Raw genomic sequence first — 15,093 nt, 5'->3', positions numbered from 1 at the left:
AGGCCGCTCCAGGTGGAGAGGCCGCGACATAATGTTGGAGAGGCCTCTCCTCACAAAATCCTTGAAACTGCCAAGTTTGGCAGTAGCTACAGCAGCGGGGTGGAGAGGCCTCTCCACTGACCTGGAGAGGCAGCTCCTAGGGAGAGGCCGCGCCACTCTATGGAGAGGCCTCTCCACTGCACATCTCTCTTTATTCTTGACTTGACTCCTTTTCCTTGGCTTCTTTCCATCATCTTCTTGCTTCTAACCTTGGTTCATCATCCATAGGCTTCAATTGGTCGTCTTTTGGACCTAAAATCTCAACAAAAACACTAACAACCCGTGAAGCATAGGATACACAAAAATTGCATAAAAATAGAGTGAATAATGAACTAAGGCATCAATACCTCACATATTCAACGTTAAAAACCACTTTATAATCATACAAAATAGCATGCTATCAAATCCCCCCAAGCTAAGCTTTTGCTCGTCCCGAGCAAAATAGTCATAACACACCATAGTGAGGAAAGAACTTACTAAAGCCAAGCCAAGGGAAAACAACAAGAGAGGGAGGAAAGGTAAGCAAAATAACTTAAAGCAAACACGAATCACTTTTAGCACAAGTAAGAAGCCATATAAACCCACAAGTCGCCTTATGGGACGAGTTTTGATCTCGTAAGGGTTTCCCTTGAGCTTAACCCACAACTCACAGAAAAACCAAACACAAACCTTCAATGGTTACACAATATTCCAATGTTTTTATCGCCCAAGTCAACTCATCTGGATAAAAATCACAAGCAAGACAAGTGAGCAACTTTCGAGAATTACCAATCATACAAATGTACACATGAGTTGGGGGTAAAGAGAAGAACTAAGCAAGATTGCACTACGCTACTTCTTTAGACCTTTTACTAGTTCATTAGAGCACATCTAGATATTCCAAAGTTGTAACAAGCCCTTTTTCAGTTATAAAATCTCAAAATGCTAGTCCACCTCCCAAAATGAACACCCAAGGCCCTTTAACTACACTCTAACTCAGGAATTTCACAAGATATAACAATGTAGAAACGGTGTAGGAGGCATCCACAAGTTGACCTCTAAAGAAGAGAAAATAATTTTTTTTTTTTTTTGAGAATTTTTGGGGGAGTTTTTGTTCTCCTTTTTTCCTATGCTCTTCTTTTCTTTTCTTTTTTTTTTCAATTTCATTGCCCTCGCCTCTTTTAACTGTGAGCGGCTCTTTTTCTATTCAAAACATGTGGCTTATTATGCCACTTATTACACATGATACAAGTAGAACCAATTCCCTAATAGAGTTTCATTTTGGGGATGAGGAGGATGCACATCAAGGGCACAAGGGACCGCAATTCAAATAAAACATATCCTTCTTTGGGCAAATTTAGACAATATCTTATGCTAGATGTGCAATTGAGCATTCATCAGTTTTTATTTCATAGATACTAATGCAATCAAGGTTAATAATTCTCTAAATGACCCCAACTCTTGCATACACCCTTCTAAGAGAACTTTTACTCATCACACAAGAGTCAAGCAAGCGAAACACATAAATATCGTCATTTGAGTCTCATCCTTGGGCATTTTTTTCATTGTACACAATTCTTTTTTTTTTTTTTTTTTTTTTTTTTTTTTGAGAATAATTCACAATACTAACTAGAAAAGGGAAACTAATATTCACATTATAAGAATTTGGATTTCAAGGAAGCAAATTTGGATTTAGGGCCTTGGATATTAGAGAAATAATGAAACAACCAAAACAAACGCAACCAAAACAAACCAACATGTCAAGAAGGCACGCAAATGACTCCCCCCCCCCAAGCTATCATAAACATTGTCCTCAATGTTAAGCAATAAAAACACATAAAAAGGGAGAGAAAGAAGACTAACTCAAGGATTGGGTCTTCTTTGAAGCTTGAACCTCCTTGGTACCTTTGTTCTTCTTGGTTGTTGTTGGAAGACTTGCACCTTGTGTTGTTGTTGTTGTTGGTTTTTTTTTTCCTCGCTTAATCCACTACAAAAATACCCGGGTTGCCTCCCGGAAGCGCTTCTTTAACGTCACTAGCTTGACGCAAATTCGAAAAATATCCTCAAGGTGGGATAAAGTTCGAAACCAAATTGTCACCATTGTTTTCATTGTTACAACTCGCCATCTTGGGCAAAACCAAATTGTTTTCTTGACTAACACCTACAACAAATTCATTTTCATCAATTTTCTTTGAATCCTTCTTCTTCCTTTTTCTCTTTGATTTTCCCTTCCTCTTCTTCTTGGAAGCTTTGATGTCACCCTTATCATCCTTGTGAGCGTCGGACTCACCATCTTCAAGCATAGTCTTGAGGCAAGCAAGCATGGCAATCACCTCATCAAACCTATCCAAACCTTGCTTTGACTCATGAACATTGAAAAGAGGATTAGTAGCACAAAGCATTCTCAACATATGCAAATCATTATCACTAATAGCCTCTAAGGTCATGCAATCTTTTATGGGGGAAGGACATCCTCTCTTTGGGTCAATAGTAAGACAAAATTCATCATCACCCACATTTAATGTGAGTTTTCCTTCCCTAACATCAATGATTGCACCACCCGTTGCTAAGAAAGGTCGACCTAGGATAATAGGGGTGAGGACATCTTCCGTCATTCCTAACACAATAAAATCAACCGGAATGGTGAAATCACCTACCTTGAGAGGGACATCCTCAACCTTACCCCTAGGGAATTTGGTGGATCCATCGGCAAGTTGAAGAGTGACATTAGTGGGTACCAAACCACCTATACCAAGCTTCTCATAAACCGAAAAAGGCATCAAACTCACACTAGCTCCTAGATCACATAGGGCATTTTCAAAGGAAATGTTCTTAATAGAGCAAGGAATAGAGAAACTTCCGGGATCTTTTAGTTTAGTGGGAGAGTGGTTTTTGATAATTGCACTACAATTTTCGGTTAAGCTCACCGTGGTGGACTCACTCATGACAACCATCTCATCCTCACTTGACTTAGACACCTCACATTGTTTTTCCTCTCTAACCTCCTCATTCTCACTCTCTTTTTGCAAGCTCATAGGTGGAGTTTCATCTATGCTAGTCCCACATCTAGGTATGATTTCCTTACAATGTTCTTCTTGACTAGGCGAAGAGATGCTAGAATTGTTACTTTTAAGTGCATTAACTAGTTGAGTTAATTGAGTTTCTAGCATCTTATTGTGGACTTGTACTTGCTTGATAGACTCCTCTAAGTCATTGGTTTTCTTGGTTTGAGCATTAACAAATGTTTCCATTGTTGTTTCTAGACTTGACTTAGGAGGGGGAGCTTGAAGTTGGAGAGGAGGTTGAGGGATAGGAGCAAGGGTAGGTCTATTTCCTCCATTAAAACCGGGTGGGTTATGATTAGACGAATATTGACCTCTTTGGTGATACCTATTGTCATTTTGTTGATTAACTTGGTTGTTTGACACATAGTTACCATTACCTTGGTTCCTATAGTTTCCTTGATTATTTTGAACATTTCTTTGGCCACTATATTGACCTTGACCATTTCCTTGGGTTTGGCCCCCTTTCCAACCAAAGTTTGGGTGATGTTTCCATCCCTCATTATAGGTGTTGGAATAAGGGTCATACCTAGGATTGGTTTGACCATTGTTAATTGCATTTACTTGTTCCATGGAAGGGGAAGGGGAGCATGAATCATTTAGCAAATAGCATTCTGAAGTCACATGATCATCACTTCCACAAGCATCACAAGACATCATTTGTATCGACATGTTTTCATTTTCATTCAATGAACTAGATGCATGTGAATTTTGACGTGGGGAAGGGGATAGAGAAGAGGATTGCAATTGATCAAACTTAGAAGATAAAGTATCTAATTTTGAATTAATCATGTTTATAACATTTACCTCATACTTTCCTCCTTTCTTGGAAGTGCTTCTCTCATCGGGGCTCCAATCGGTGTAGTTTTGAACTACATCCTCTATGATCTTTAGTGCCTCCGTGGGTGGCTTGTTCATGATAGGTCCTCCCGATGCTCCATCCAAGAGTATGCGGTCCGATCTCAAGAGTCCTCTATAGAACCCATGGAGCAAGAGCCAATCTTCCATGCCATGGTGAGGGCATTGTTGTTGGTAGCTCTTGAATCTCTCCCAAGCATCATAGAGGGATTCATCGGGCTCTTGTTGGAAGTTAGATATCTTTGACCTCAACTCCGCCGTTTTCCCAAGAGGAATGAACCTCCCAAGGAATGCCAAAGTCACCTAATTCCAAGTATTCAATGAGTTCAGAGGCAACCTATCAAGCCAATCACTTGCCATGCCCGTTAAAGAGAATTTGAACATGCTTAAGAGAATGTACTCCGGAGTCACCCCATTTGCCTTCACGGTGCTACAATACCGTGTGAATTTCTTGAGATGTGCAATGGGATCTTCATGCTTTGCCCCGGAGAATTGATGACCCTCAATCAAGGTGATAAGGGCGGGCCTTATCTCAAAGTTGTTTGCTTCAATAGCGGGAGTAGCAATCCCACTTGCTTCTTGATATGGAGGAGGAACACCAAACTCTCTCAAAGTCTTGTTCGGAGCGGCCATTTTGAATTGGTGAAGAGGTGGAGAAGTTGGAGAATTTGTCCTTGGTGACTCTAATGGAATGGTGTCTCCACTAGAATCACTAGAACTAGAGTGATCGGACTCAACTACCACTTGTGGCTCACTTGATGTAGCACCACTAGCTATCACCCTCTTTTCTCTTCGATTTGCCCTTACCACTTTTTCAAGCTCGAGATTCAACGGCACAAGAGGAAGTGTCCTATTGCTGCGTTTGGGCATAAACAAAGAAGACTAGATGGGAGATTAGTAGGTTAGTCAAAGAAAACAAAGAAAAAAAATAAAGTTATACAAATGAACTAGTCTCACATATCCCATAAGTAACTCAATGCTTAATGTCATTCCCCGGCAACGGCGCCATTTTGGTAGAGGGAAAGAATCGGTCGTTGGACGATCACCCTAAAACCAAACAATATTTATACCTAAACCAACCTAAGACAAGTCTAGGGTAAGTAGAGGATCGTATCCACAGGGAATGGGTAAGTACACCGAGAGTATGAAACGGTTGCAATCTAGTTCGGTCACAAATTGGGGGTTTTGATTAGATAACTACTATGGAGACAAACACTAGGGGGAAATAGGGATCGACTCCAACCAAACCAACAGATCAAATCAATAGGAAAGCATAAACACAAATTGGGTGATAGAGAGGGCACTCAACATTGCCTTCTTTCGAAGCCATAACACTAAGCAATCCTAAACCAAACTCAACTAACAAGATAGGCCAACCAAGTCTTAACGATGGGAAGTAGACTACTAACTCGGGTTTGTCTTTCAATCGGTCCAAGAAAGCATTAAGGCACAAACAATTGGGATTTCTCACCTAATTGTTGCAACTAAGACTACTACATCATTCAAACAAGGAACCATAATCAAGAGGAATTTAGCATAATCATATAAGAATAGGCTCACAACTAGACTCCATCTCTCAATGCAAGCATAGAAGTGAATACATGAGCAATAAGTGGCCATCCAATTACACATGCAATTAACCAATTCTTTAACAATCAATCATCAACCCAAAATGAACATGCAAGCACAATTAACAATCAACCCATGGCTTGGTTGGGTCTTCACCCAACCCCTAGCTAATTAACTACTCACTAATCATGGTGGAAAACAATCTAACAATTAAATCTAGGGTTAACATGAATTCAATTAAACTAGGAGAGAGAATAAACAAGGATGGTTGGACATGCAAGAACAATTAACAAAGATTAAGCAAGAACTAAGATTAATAAAAGATAAAATCAGAAAATTAAATAGCAAAGGAGAGAGAAAGAGGTTACTAATTGATGCTCCAAAGTTGAGAATAATTGTTGTTGAAATTGATAGAACAAACTTCAAATATTGAGTTTTGAGGAAAACTAATCTAATTAAAGAGGGTTTAGAGAAACTAAGGGCCTAAGAAGTCTAAAGGGAGTTAAGAGAGAAGAAGATCCTACAAATGAGCCCCTTAAACATATTTATAATCCCCAATTTCATAGTAAACTCCGCAATAGAAAGTTCGCGGAACCCGTCGGGAGAGGCCTCTCCAAGGTCTGGAGAGGCCGCTCCATGTCTTGGAGAGGCCGCTCCAAACTGGGAAAAATTGGGGCAGAATGCTCCGTAGCAGGGTGGAGAGGCCTCTCCAAAAAGGTGGAGAGGCCGCTCCAAGTGGAGAGGCCGCGGCATAATGTTGGAGAGGCCTCTCCTCACAAAATCCTTGAAACTGCCAAGTTTGGCAGTAGCTACAGCAGCGGGGTGGAGAGGCCTCTCCACTGACCTGGAGAGGCCGCTCCTAGGGAGAGGCCGCGCCACTCTATGGAGAGGCCTCTCCACTGCACATCTCTCTTTATTCTTGACTTGACTCCTTTTCCTTGGCTTCTTTCCATCATCTTCTTGCTTCTAACCTTGGTTCATCATCCATAGGCTTCAATTGGTCGTCTTTGGACCTAAAATCTCAACAAAAACACTAACAACCCGTGAAGCATAGGATACACAAAAATTGCATAAAAATAGAGTGAATAATGAACTAAGGCATCAATACCTCACATATTCAACGTTAAAAACCACTTTATAATCATACAAAATAGCATGCTATCACTGGATGCTTTCACTTGTTTCTTGGGGCTTTTTAGCGGTTTCTGGTGGGTTATCTGTGTTTTCTGGTGGCTTTTCAATGGTTTGTGGGGGGCTTTTCAATGGTTTTTGGGGCTTTTCAGAAGTTGGTTGGGGTTGTTCAATATTTTGTGGGTGTAGTTCTGATGTCTATGGGGGCTGATCACTATTTTATGGGGGATAGTTCAGATATCTGTGGGGGTTGTTCGATGTTTTGTGGGGGCTGATCAGATGTTTTTGGGGGCTGATTAGTGGGTTTGTGGGGGCAAATAAGTGGTTTGTGGTGGCAATTCAGTGGTTTGTGGGGGGTGTTCAGTAGTTATTGTGTGTTGTTCATAAGTTTCTGGTGGCTGTTCAGTACTTGGTCGATCTGATAATTAAAAATCAAACAACAAAGTGAGCAAATAAATAATATCTAAACAAATTATTACATCATACGAACGTACTTAATTGAATTTCTAAACAAATTATTACTTCATAAAGCACATAATATATGGACATAAAGCACAATGTATATGAACATTAAACAAAAAATATATGAACATAAATATACCTGTTAATTGGACTTTCTGATATTTTTTTGTCTAATTCTTCCAATATTTTTTGATGAACAATTGGACTTCCTTTAGGTATATCATCTAACTTCTTTTTTTTTTTGGTATTCTGATGTTGAACATTTTACTAATTGGACTATTAAAAAAATTTAGGGTTTAATTTAGTATTCAATTCCAAAAATCAACAATTTAAGATAAAATTGGGATTTTGTGCAATAAATTAATTACACTTCTTCATCTTCATTAGTAAGAGAAGATAGTTTTGATTTTCTACAAAAATTAATTTAAACAAAAAATTAAAACGATAATTATGTTCATGAATTTTAAAATTTGTTGAATTATATTAGTAAATTTAAAGAAATGTAAGTAATGTTCACCTTTTAGAAGAGTAATCTTCTATTATTTGTTTTTATCCATGGCAGTAAAGCAGTATTTTAGAGAGAGAAAAATGGAGAGAGGAGAGAGAATTAAAATGAGTAAATAAGGAAAGATTTTGAAATTATGAGAAGAAACATAATTTTTCAACAAATTAAAAAAATTGATATGGCAGTTGAGAGAGGAGAAAACAATTTTTCTTAATAAAAATCTGAATCTGAATAGGTATTGGGCTTGTATGTATTAGGCATGTTTTTTGGGTGGATATAGCTATTAGGTTGTTATTTGGGTCTGATGCACCTATTTCTAGGTGCACCATGGTGTATGTAATACCAATTGGTTTGGACAAGCCTAATAATGCATTTTTATTTAAAAACCCGAACTTGGCCTGAAAAAAGCCCCAAAAGCCCGCTACTTTTTTACGGGTTTAGACACGGGGAATTATGTTAAGACCCGCCTTGACGTGATTTTTTATCACCTCTAGTTTTTCCGTTAACGTGTAATTTTTTAAGAAATTTTAAAAAAGTCATTATCACATTCTTTTTGTTATATCTTTATGTTCTTTGTCAAACACATGTATGTTGTATGTTCTTTGTGAAACACAGGTAGATCTGGCAATTTCACCTGAATCCGCGAATAACCGATCCACCCGACCCGAAAATATGGATAAAAATCCGACCAAAGGCGGATTATAAATGGATGACGGGTGGATCGGGTGACGGATCGGGTCAGATTCTGGTGGACCTTCATCCAATCCGTCACCCGATCCACCCATCCATCCACATATATATATATATATATATATATATATATATATATATATATATATATATATATATATATATATATATATATATATATAATTAGCCATTTAATAAATATAAACAAATATTAAAATAAATAAAAAATATATATAGTATTTACTACACCAAGAAGCTACTGATAGAATAGAAAATCAAATACAGTCTATTGTTTAATTCATGGGTGTTGATATTAGTGGACTACTTTTCCAAATCTAATTTTATTTTTTATTTATTTTTTTTTATTTTTTTTTGTTAATTAGAATGCAAATAGAACTTGAATTTCACTCATTTATCACCCGATTCACCCGATGTATCCGTGGATGATGGATGGATTGGATATGGATGGAGTTTGGATCAGGTGACGGATGGTTCAGGTAATGGATGGGCATAGACGGATGGATGCGGATGGAGCATAATCCGATCCGTATCCGATCCATTACCAGCCCTAAACACAGGATGTTCTTTCATGCGCATGGTGCATCCCGGTGTACAGATCAAGCATTAAAAAAGAGGGGGTTTTACAAGTTTACATGGTGTGCTCTGGACTTCTAGTGCATAGGGTATTTCTAACTGTTTCAAATGGCACCTTTTTTTTAAAAAAAATCTACATAAGAAGAACTGCCTAACCAAATTAAATAGGAATCTGTTATAAATTAACCTGATTCAGATTAGCAGGCTAAATGAAAGTCAGCATGTTTGAATAATTCAAAAATAATTCTTTTAATCTATAACTCATGCTATTATAAATAATTTAAAGGATGTATGACATGTGTATGATGGAAGATTTGAGACAATAAATCTTTTTTTTTTTCTTTCTTTTTAACACAAATGACAGTACAGTATTTGATCCTGAGTGTTGACATGTTGTGAATCCTTGCGATGGATGCGAGAAATTCTGATATGGCCAGCCACATATGAAAATTTATGAAGAAACTTTAATTCGTATTTTTTTGCACGTACTTGTAAGATCTTTGTTAGTTCATTTTAGTTTTGTGCTGAACACTACTCCATACGTAGTACTAGTTTGTAATTTGGAAATTTTGTCAGAAAAAACCATTTATAACAATTATTTTGTTGGAAAAAACCTTATAAAAAATTTTTGGCAAAGAGAAACCAGATTGTAAAATATTTTTGTTGAAGACAACCTAAGATCTCTAATCACTCAATTAACGACTAATTTCCCCTTAATTATTCTAATTAGTCATAACTTTCACTAACTATTGTAATAATTAAATTGATTTATAAATTAAAAAAAAAAAACCCAAAAACCACCCTCACCACCACCAGTCAACCACCCTCTCCTTCTCCCCTTCCCTTGGCAGCTAACCCCCTCCCGGCCTCCCCCATCCCCAGCCGGGCAGCCGCCGCCTAGAACCCCTCACCCCCACTGAACCGACCCCTCCCTTTCCCCTTCACCCTCGCCGACCACCCTCCTCTGGAACCCAATTCACCATTCTTCTAATTACTCTCTCTCTCCTCTTCTTCCCCAATTCACCATTTTCTCTCTCCTCTTCTTCCCCAATTCAACATTGTTCAACTGTTAAAGTTATTGTCATGATTATGTTCGTCTCATTTTCTCTCTCCTTCACTTCTTCCTATCTTCCTTTGGTTATCGAAATCGGCGATGCTTTTTTCCGGCAGATTTTCTCTCTCCTCCAGTTGGGGTGGTTTTATGGGTTGTGGTTATGGCAGAAGGTGGTATTGGTGGCTGGTTTTCCAGAGGAGGGTGGTCGAAGAGGGTAAAGGGGAAAGGGAGGGGGTCGATTTGGCGGGGGTGAGGTGTTCCAGGCGGCGGTTGGGGAGGGTGGAGGCCGGGAGGGGGTTGCTTCCATGGGAGGGAGAGAAGGAGAGGGTGGTTGACTGGTGGTGATGTGGGTGTATTATTTTTTTTTAATTTATAAATTAACTTAATTATTAAATAGTTAGTGAAAGTTATGGCTAGTTAGAAGAATTTAGGTGAAATTAGTGGTTAATTTAGTGATTAGAAATCTCAGGTTGTTTTCAACAAAAATATTTTACAATCTGGTTTCTTCTTGCCAGAAAATTTTTATAAGGTTTTTTTTCCAACAAGATAGTTGTTATAAATGGTTTTTTCTGACAAAATTTCCTTGTAATTTTGTTCACTTAAGTATACATTATTAATAAAAATAAAGGCTCTATTTCGCTATGAATTGATCATTACTTGAAATCTTGGACTAGATAACGTGACAAATTCCAATTCTATTTACACCCCCCCCCCCCCACATTTATGCTTATGTTGCCTCTTTCTCAACGATACCTATTTTATTTCTAATTTAGTCTCTAAGTTAAAGACCACAAAGATATGATGTGTCGATTCCTGTAATTAAAGTTTGATTTAACCAAATATTTCACTTTTAATTTTCATATACATCTGTAAAAGCTTTAGAACAACTCCAATGACATTAATTGTCAAATCACATTTAGTTTTGTCAAGTTAACGTTTTATTTACTTACTATTCTTATTTTTAACACTTTATATGCAAACCTTACATTTACTCTATATAAGCGTAAATTATAGTGATAATTTTGATAATCTTATAATATAGAGAGCTTTTATTTATTTTTATGTGAAATAAAGACTCAGAGTTTTGCACCGAACTCTCTTATTTAATTATGGTTTTATGATATTAAATAAAATGTCCAAAGTAATTATGGATTGATGGGCTCATCAGGTTGATGACCTGGTGAATGAAACCCCACAGGTGAACAAAATCCATATATTATTCCAGTTTCTAGTCCGGAGTCATTAAAGTGGACATAAATGATCTCTTTAAAATGGACTAGCATGTAAGATTGATTGGATAGCGCAGTTTCATGGGCTATAGGGGCATAGTGATGATGCTCGGTCAATCACATGGGTATGCATGAATGATGCATGATCGAACTATAGACCTACTTTGAAGCTCAAGTATAGAGCTTCCGGATATATTAGTGGATTCCTTTGACATGAGTGAAACACTGATTTCGTTCAATGATTGATTTAACTGTGGTACACTCAAACATCTGCCCGTAACTGGAGATTATAAAGTGTGTTTTCCGGTTACTTCATGAGTTGAGTGGGAGCTTTGGTTGCCGCAAGATTGGATTGAGTCTACCTGGCCTATTTAATTAGAAATGTGTCTTGGCCCCTTGAGGAGGGAGAATTTAGAAAATGCATGACCGTGCTCAAATGGATTACATAGTAATCATTTGTTTTGTAATTCTAACTCAGTTTCTCAAGAAAAGATTTGTAGATTAGTATGATCACGACATGAGATGCAATCATATTATCAAATCGACACACATTGAATTAAGGAATTTGAATATTGCGCACTGGTCTTAGACAAGTGGGAGATTGAAGGAATTATGTCTTCGATAAGTGCAATTACTAGATATATCAAGGATCACTATTATGGAGATAAAAAGTTCGTTCTTTTGGGTCGTCATTATCTATTGCTAGACTATAATCAATGATCTTTATGCTAGTCAAATAGTCCAAAGCCCGCTAGAATGGATCCTATGAGGTCACACACAAGGGTATTGGGTTAAGCAAGTTAGAGGCCCATTTATAGGCCTCATGAGCAAGTAACTAATCATAAATTAGATTAGGCTAGCATAGTTAGATTATAGTTAGGTTTTGGGCTTTGTCATGTACTCTTATTTAGAGATGAGATCTATAAATAAGATCCATGCCTAGGGTTGTATGACATAACAATTGACAGAACAATTAACAGTTGATTGTGAATCAAGCAACCAGAAATCCCAAAACCCTCACACTCTCTCTCTCTCTAACCCACGGCTCTCTCTTTCTCCTCCCCTTTGGACTCACGGCCGGCCACCCCTAGTGGTGCGTGTGGTGGTTCGTGGTGGTTCGTGGTTGGTTCGTTGCTCGTTCTTTTCCTTAGAAGGTCAATTGAAGGGTTCAATTGCAACTAACTAGCATTAGTGGAGGTCTTAATCCGTGCCTGTGGACCAAGTAGAGGAATCACGTTTGAGGTTCTTTGTCTCCCTTGTTCTTGTTCGATCGCACGTGGAATCACGCTACAAAGGTATTAATTCTAATTCTTTATGTGTTATGCATGATCTTGGGATTAGGTGCTATATGAATATGATTCATGTTTTCCGCATTCGTACCTATAAACTCCTACACAACCATGATTGTCAACAACATATATGTGTTGGGAAGGTTCTAAAAATCTCTTGCTTGTATAATCTGCAGCTATATTGCATATATCATGTAACCTTTATGAGATTCGAACCCGTGATTTTGTGTCACGCTGGCTCTTAATACCATGTTAGCGGACCATTTCAATCAAAACTTGAGCTTATGGTTGAGGGCAAGGAATATGTATTATAATCTATCATATACAATTATAAAGCTTACATATCTTGGATATCATTTTCAAGACTTTAACAAGTACTAATACAAGGTAATAGTGAAGTAACAAACCAAAGATAGTGTTGGTGGGGTTGACAGCCACTTGATTTTTTGCACCATCACCAATAACACGCTCATTATGAGTAAAGGCAACCCAAGACGGTGTCTTTTTGTTACCTTGATGGTTGGTGATGATCTCAACACGGTCATGCTGCCAAGCTCCGAAACACGAGTATTATTACAAAATCCACCGAAAATTCGAATTTGTCTTGTTTAAAATTAACACCCCCTAAAGGCTGTATTGTTACAAAATAATCCAAAGGTCGTATTATTAAAAAAAAGTCCAGCCAAAGGTTTTTTTTTTTTTTTTTTTGCAAATTTTCCTGATACAAATTACTTCCTCTGTCCTTATTTTTTTGCCCAATTGTTAAAATTTCCATAAATACCGTTATACAAAAGGTAAATGTGTTAACAAGTGTTATGGGGATCGTGAAAAGTCAAATGGAAAAAGATGTAGGGATAGAGGGTCAGGAGATATTAGTTATTGTAACGCACAAATTTACAAATCAGTTTAATAGACCAGGCCATGCCAATCAATGTGTTGTGCGACCAAAACCGCTAAATCAATCACTATTAAAATTGAAGATAATGTATTACTCTCTCTGTCCCATAATGCATGACACAGTCAAACATTGCGCACATATCAATACACTAGTTTGATTTTATTTTTATATAATTAAATATCAATGAAAATTATTTTAAAATTATTTTAGGAAACTTTATATTAGAACCTATCTAACAACATTTTTTATTATAAAATATATATTTTTATTATGTTAGTAAAAAATTAAATGTAAGCCTGTGCGATGCACGGTTCTAGTAAATTATTTTATTTAATTTAAAATTTTGTATATTTATGAAGATCATTCATTAAATATATGGATAAAATTTCTAATATCATAAGATAATTTTAACACTAAAATTATCTTTTGTTGTTTTATTTATTTTATGTGACGCTTGAATTTAAAATCTCAAACCTTATTCACTAATTTTGCTTATGTGACAATTTAAATTTTTAATTCAAAAAATAAATGACAAATTTCGTTTTTTTATTGATCAAAATAAGTCTTTTGCCTATGCGTTTATTTAATATACTCATTCTGTTTAAAATGTTAGTCTCCATTTATAATCGTTTAACTATTAAAAATTATGGGAAATTAGTCATATGAGATTTAGTTTTATACGTCTCGATGAGTACATTATTAAAATCAAACTTTTATAATATTTTCTAGGGAGAGATTAAAGATATTTGCGATCAAAAATTTGCATCCATATATGTAAAAAAGATAATTATTATTATTATTTTTTTTAGAGAAGATAATTATTGGTTTTTTTAAAATAATTTAAAATTTTAATTATTCTCTATTCGTTGTTTTTACCTATGTGTCAAAATTCTTAAATGTTATTCGTCACTTTTGCTTAGGTGGCGAGTAAATTTTTTAATTCTAAAATAAATTATTAATCTAATTTTTCATTGGACAAAATAATACCTTTTCTTATGTGGCGCACCATATGCTCCCGAAAAATGCCTACTTTATTTAGATATATTAGATTATGGTCAAACCTATAGCATGAATAGTGATAAAAAGTCTAACGTCTCATGTATTATGGGAGATAGTACAATGTAGTGGTGCATCGTGCATGATAGCTTTAAATTGTTTTACCAGAACTAATTAATAAAACTATCTTTTGGAGAATTGTTTCAAATTATTAACCAATTTTTATTTTTATTTTTTATTTTAGAATTCTTGCATCGTTTTTGAAAATTTTATTGTCTAACCATTAGTTCAATTCTTGCATGAGTTGCATCGATCACGAAGGATCGATGTACTCTATTTACCCAAAACAATATGCAGGATGTACCTTGAGCCGTATACACACTAGAATGAAAAAAGAGTTTAAGACTTACTATTCTTTATTGTCCGTTAAGGTGTACTTTCAACGAGGTTTGTTATCATTAAATGTTGCTATTGTCCAAAGAATGTGATCAGCCTGCAACGATGACGAATAATGTGAAGTAAGGCCTATGTGCCGCACTCTACGTGTTGTGTGCTGTGTGCTGTGTGCAAGCTTTGCTGCGTGTACTTCGTGCTGAAGCAAATTTGGTAAGATATGAACGAAGAGAAAAACAAGAAAAAGCAGGCTAAGATATGCTTTACTTCAACGTACTCATCCTTAGAAACACCCTCCCTAAATTAAGGATAAAGTGTGAGAAAAATGCTTTCTATGCATTCTGC

The 15,093-nt window shown here is 36.5% G+C and overlaps 1 non-coding gene across 1 annotated transcript; it reads left to right on the top strand.

Annotated features, from left to right (window-relative positions):
• Window positions 1-4,086: 4,086 nt before the first annotated feature.
• LOC145587083 (small nucleolar RNA R71) lies at window positions 4,087-4,193 on the top strand. The gene has a single exon (XR_014101124.1). It is a non-coding gene; the product is annotated as a small nucleolar RNA R71 (small nucleolar RNA).
• Window positions 4,194-15,093: the final 10,900 nt, after the last annotated feature.

Source organism: Chenopodium album, chromosome 16, assembly GCF_948465745.1.
Source record: "Chenopodium album chromosome 16, dcCheAlbu1.1, whole genome shotgun sequence".
In the NCBI taxonomy this organism is placed as follows: Eukaryota; Viridiplantae; Streptophyta; class Magnoliopsida; order Caryophyllales; family Amaranthaceae; genus Chenopodium; species Chenopodium album.
This window is presented reverse-complemented; position numbering and strand designations above follow the sequence as displayed.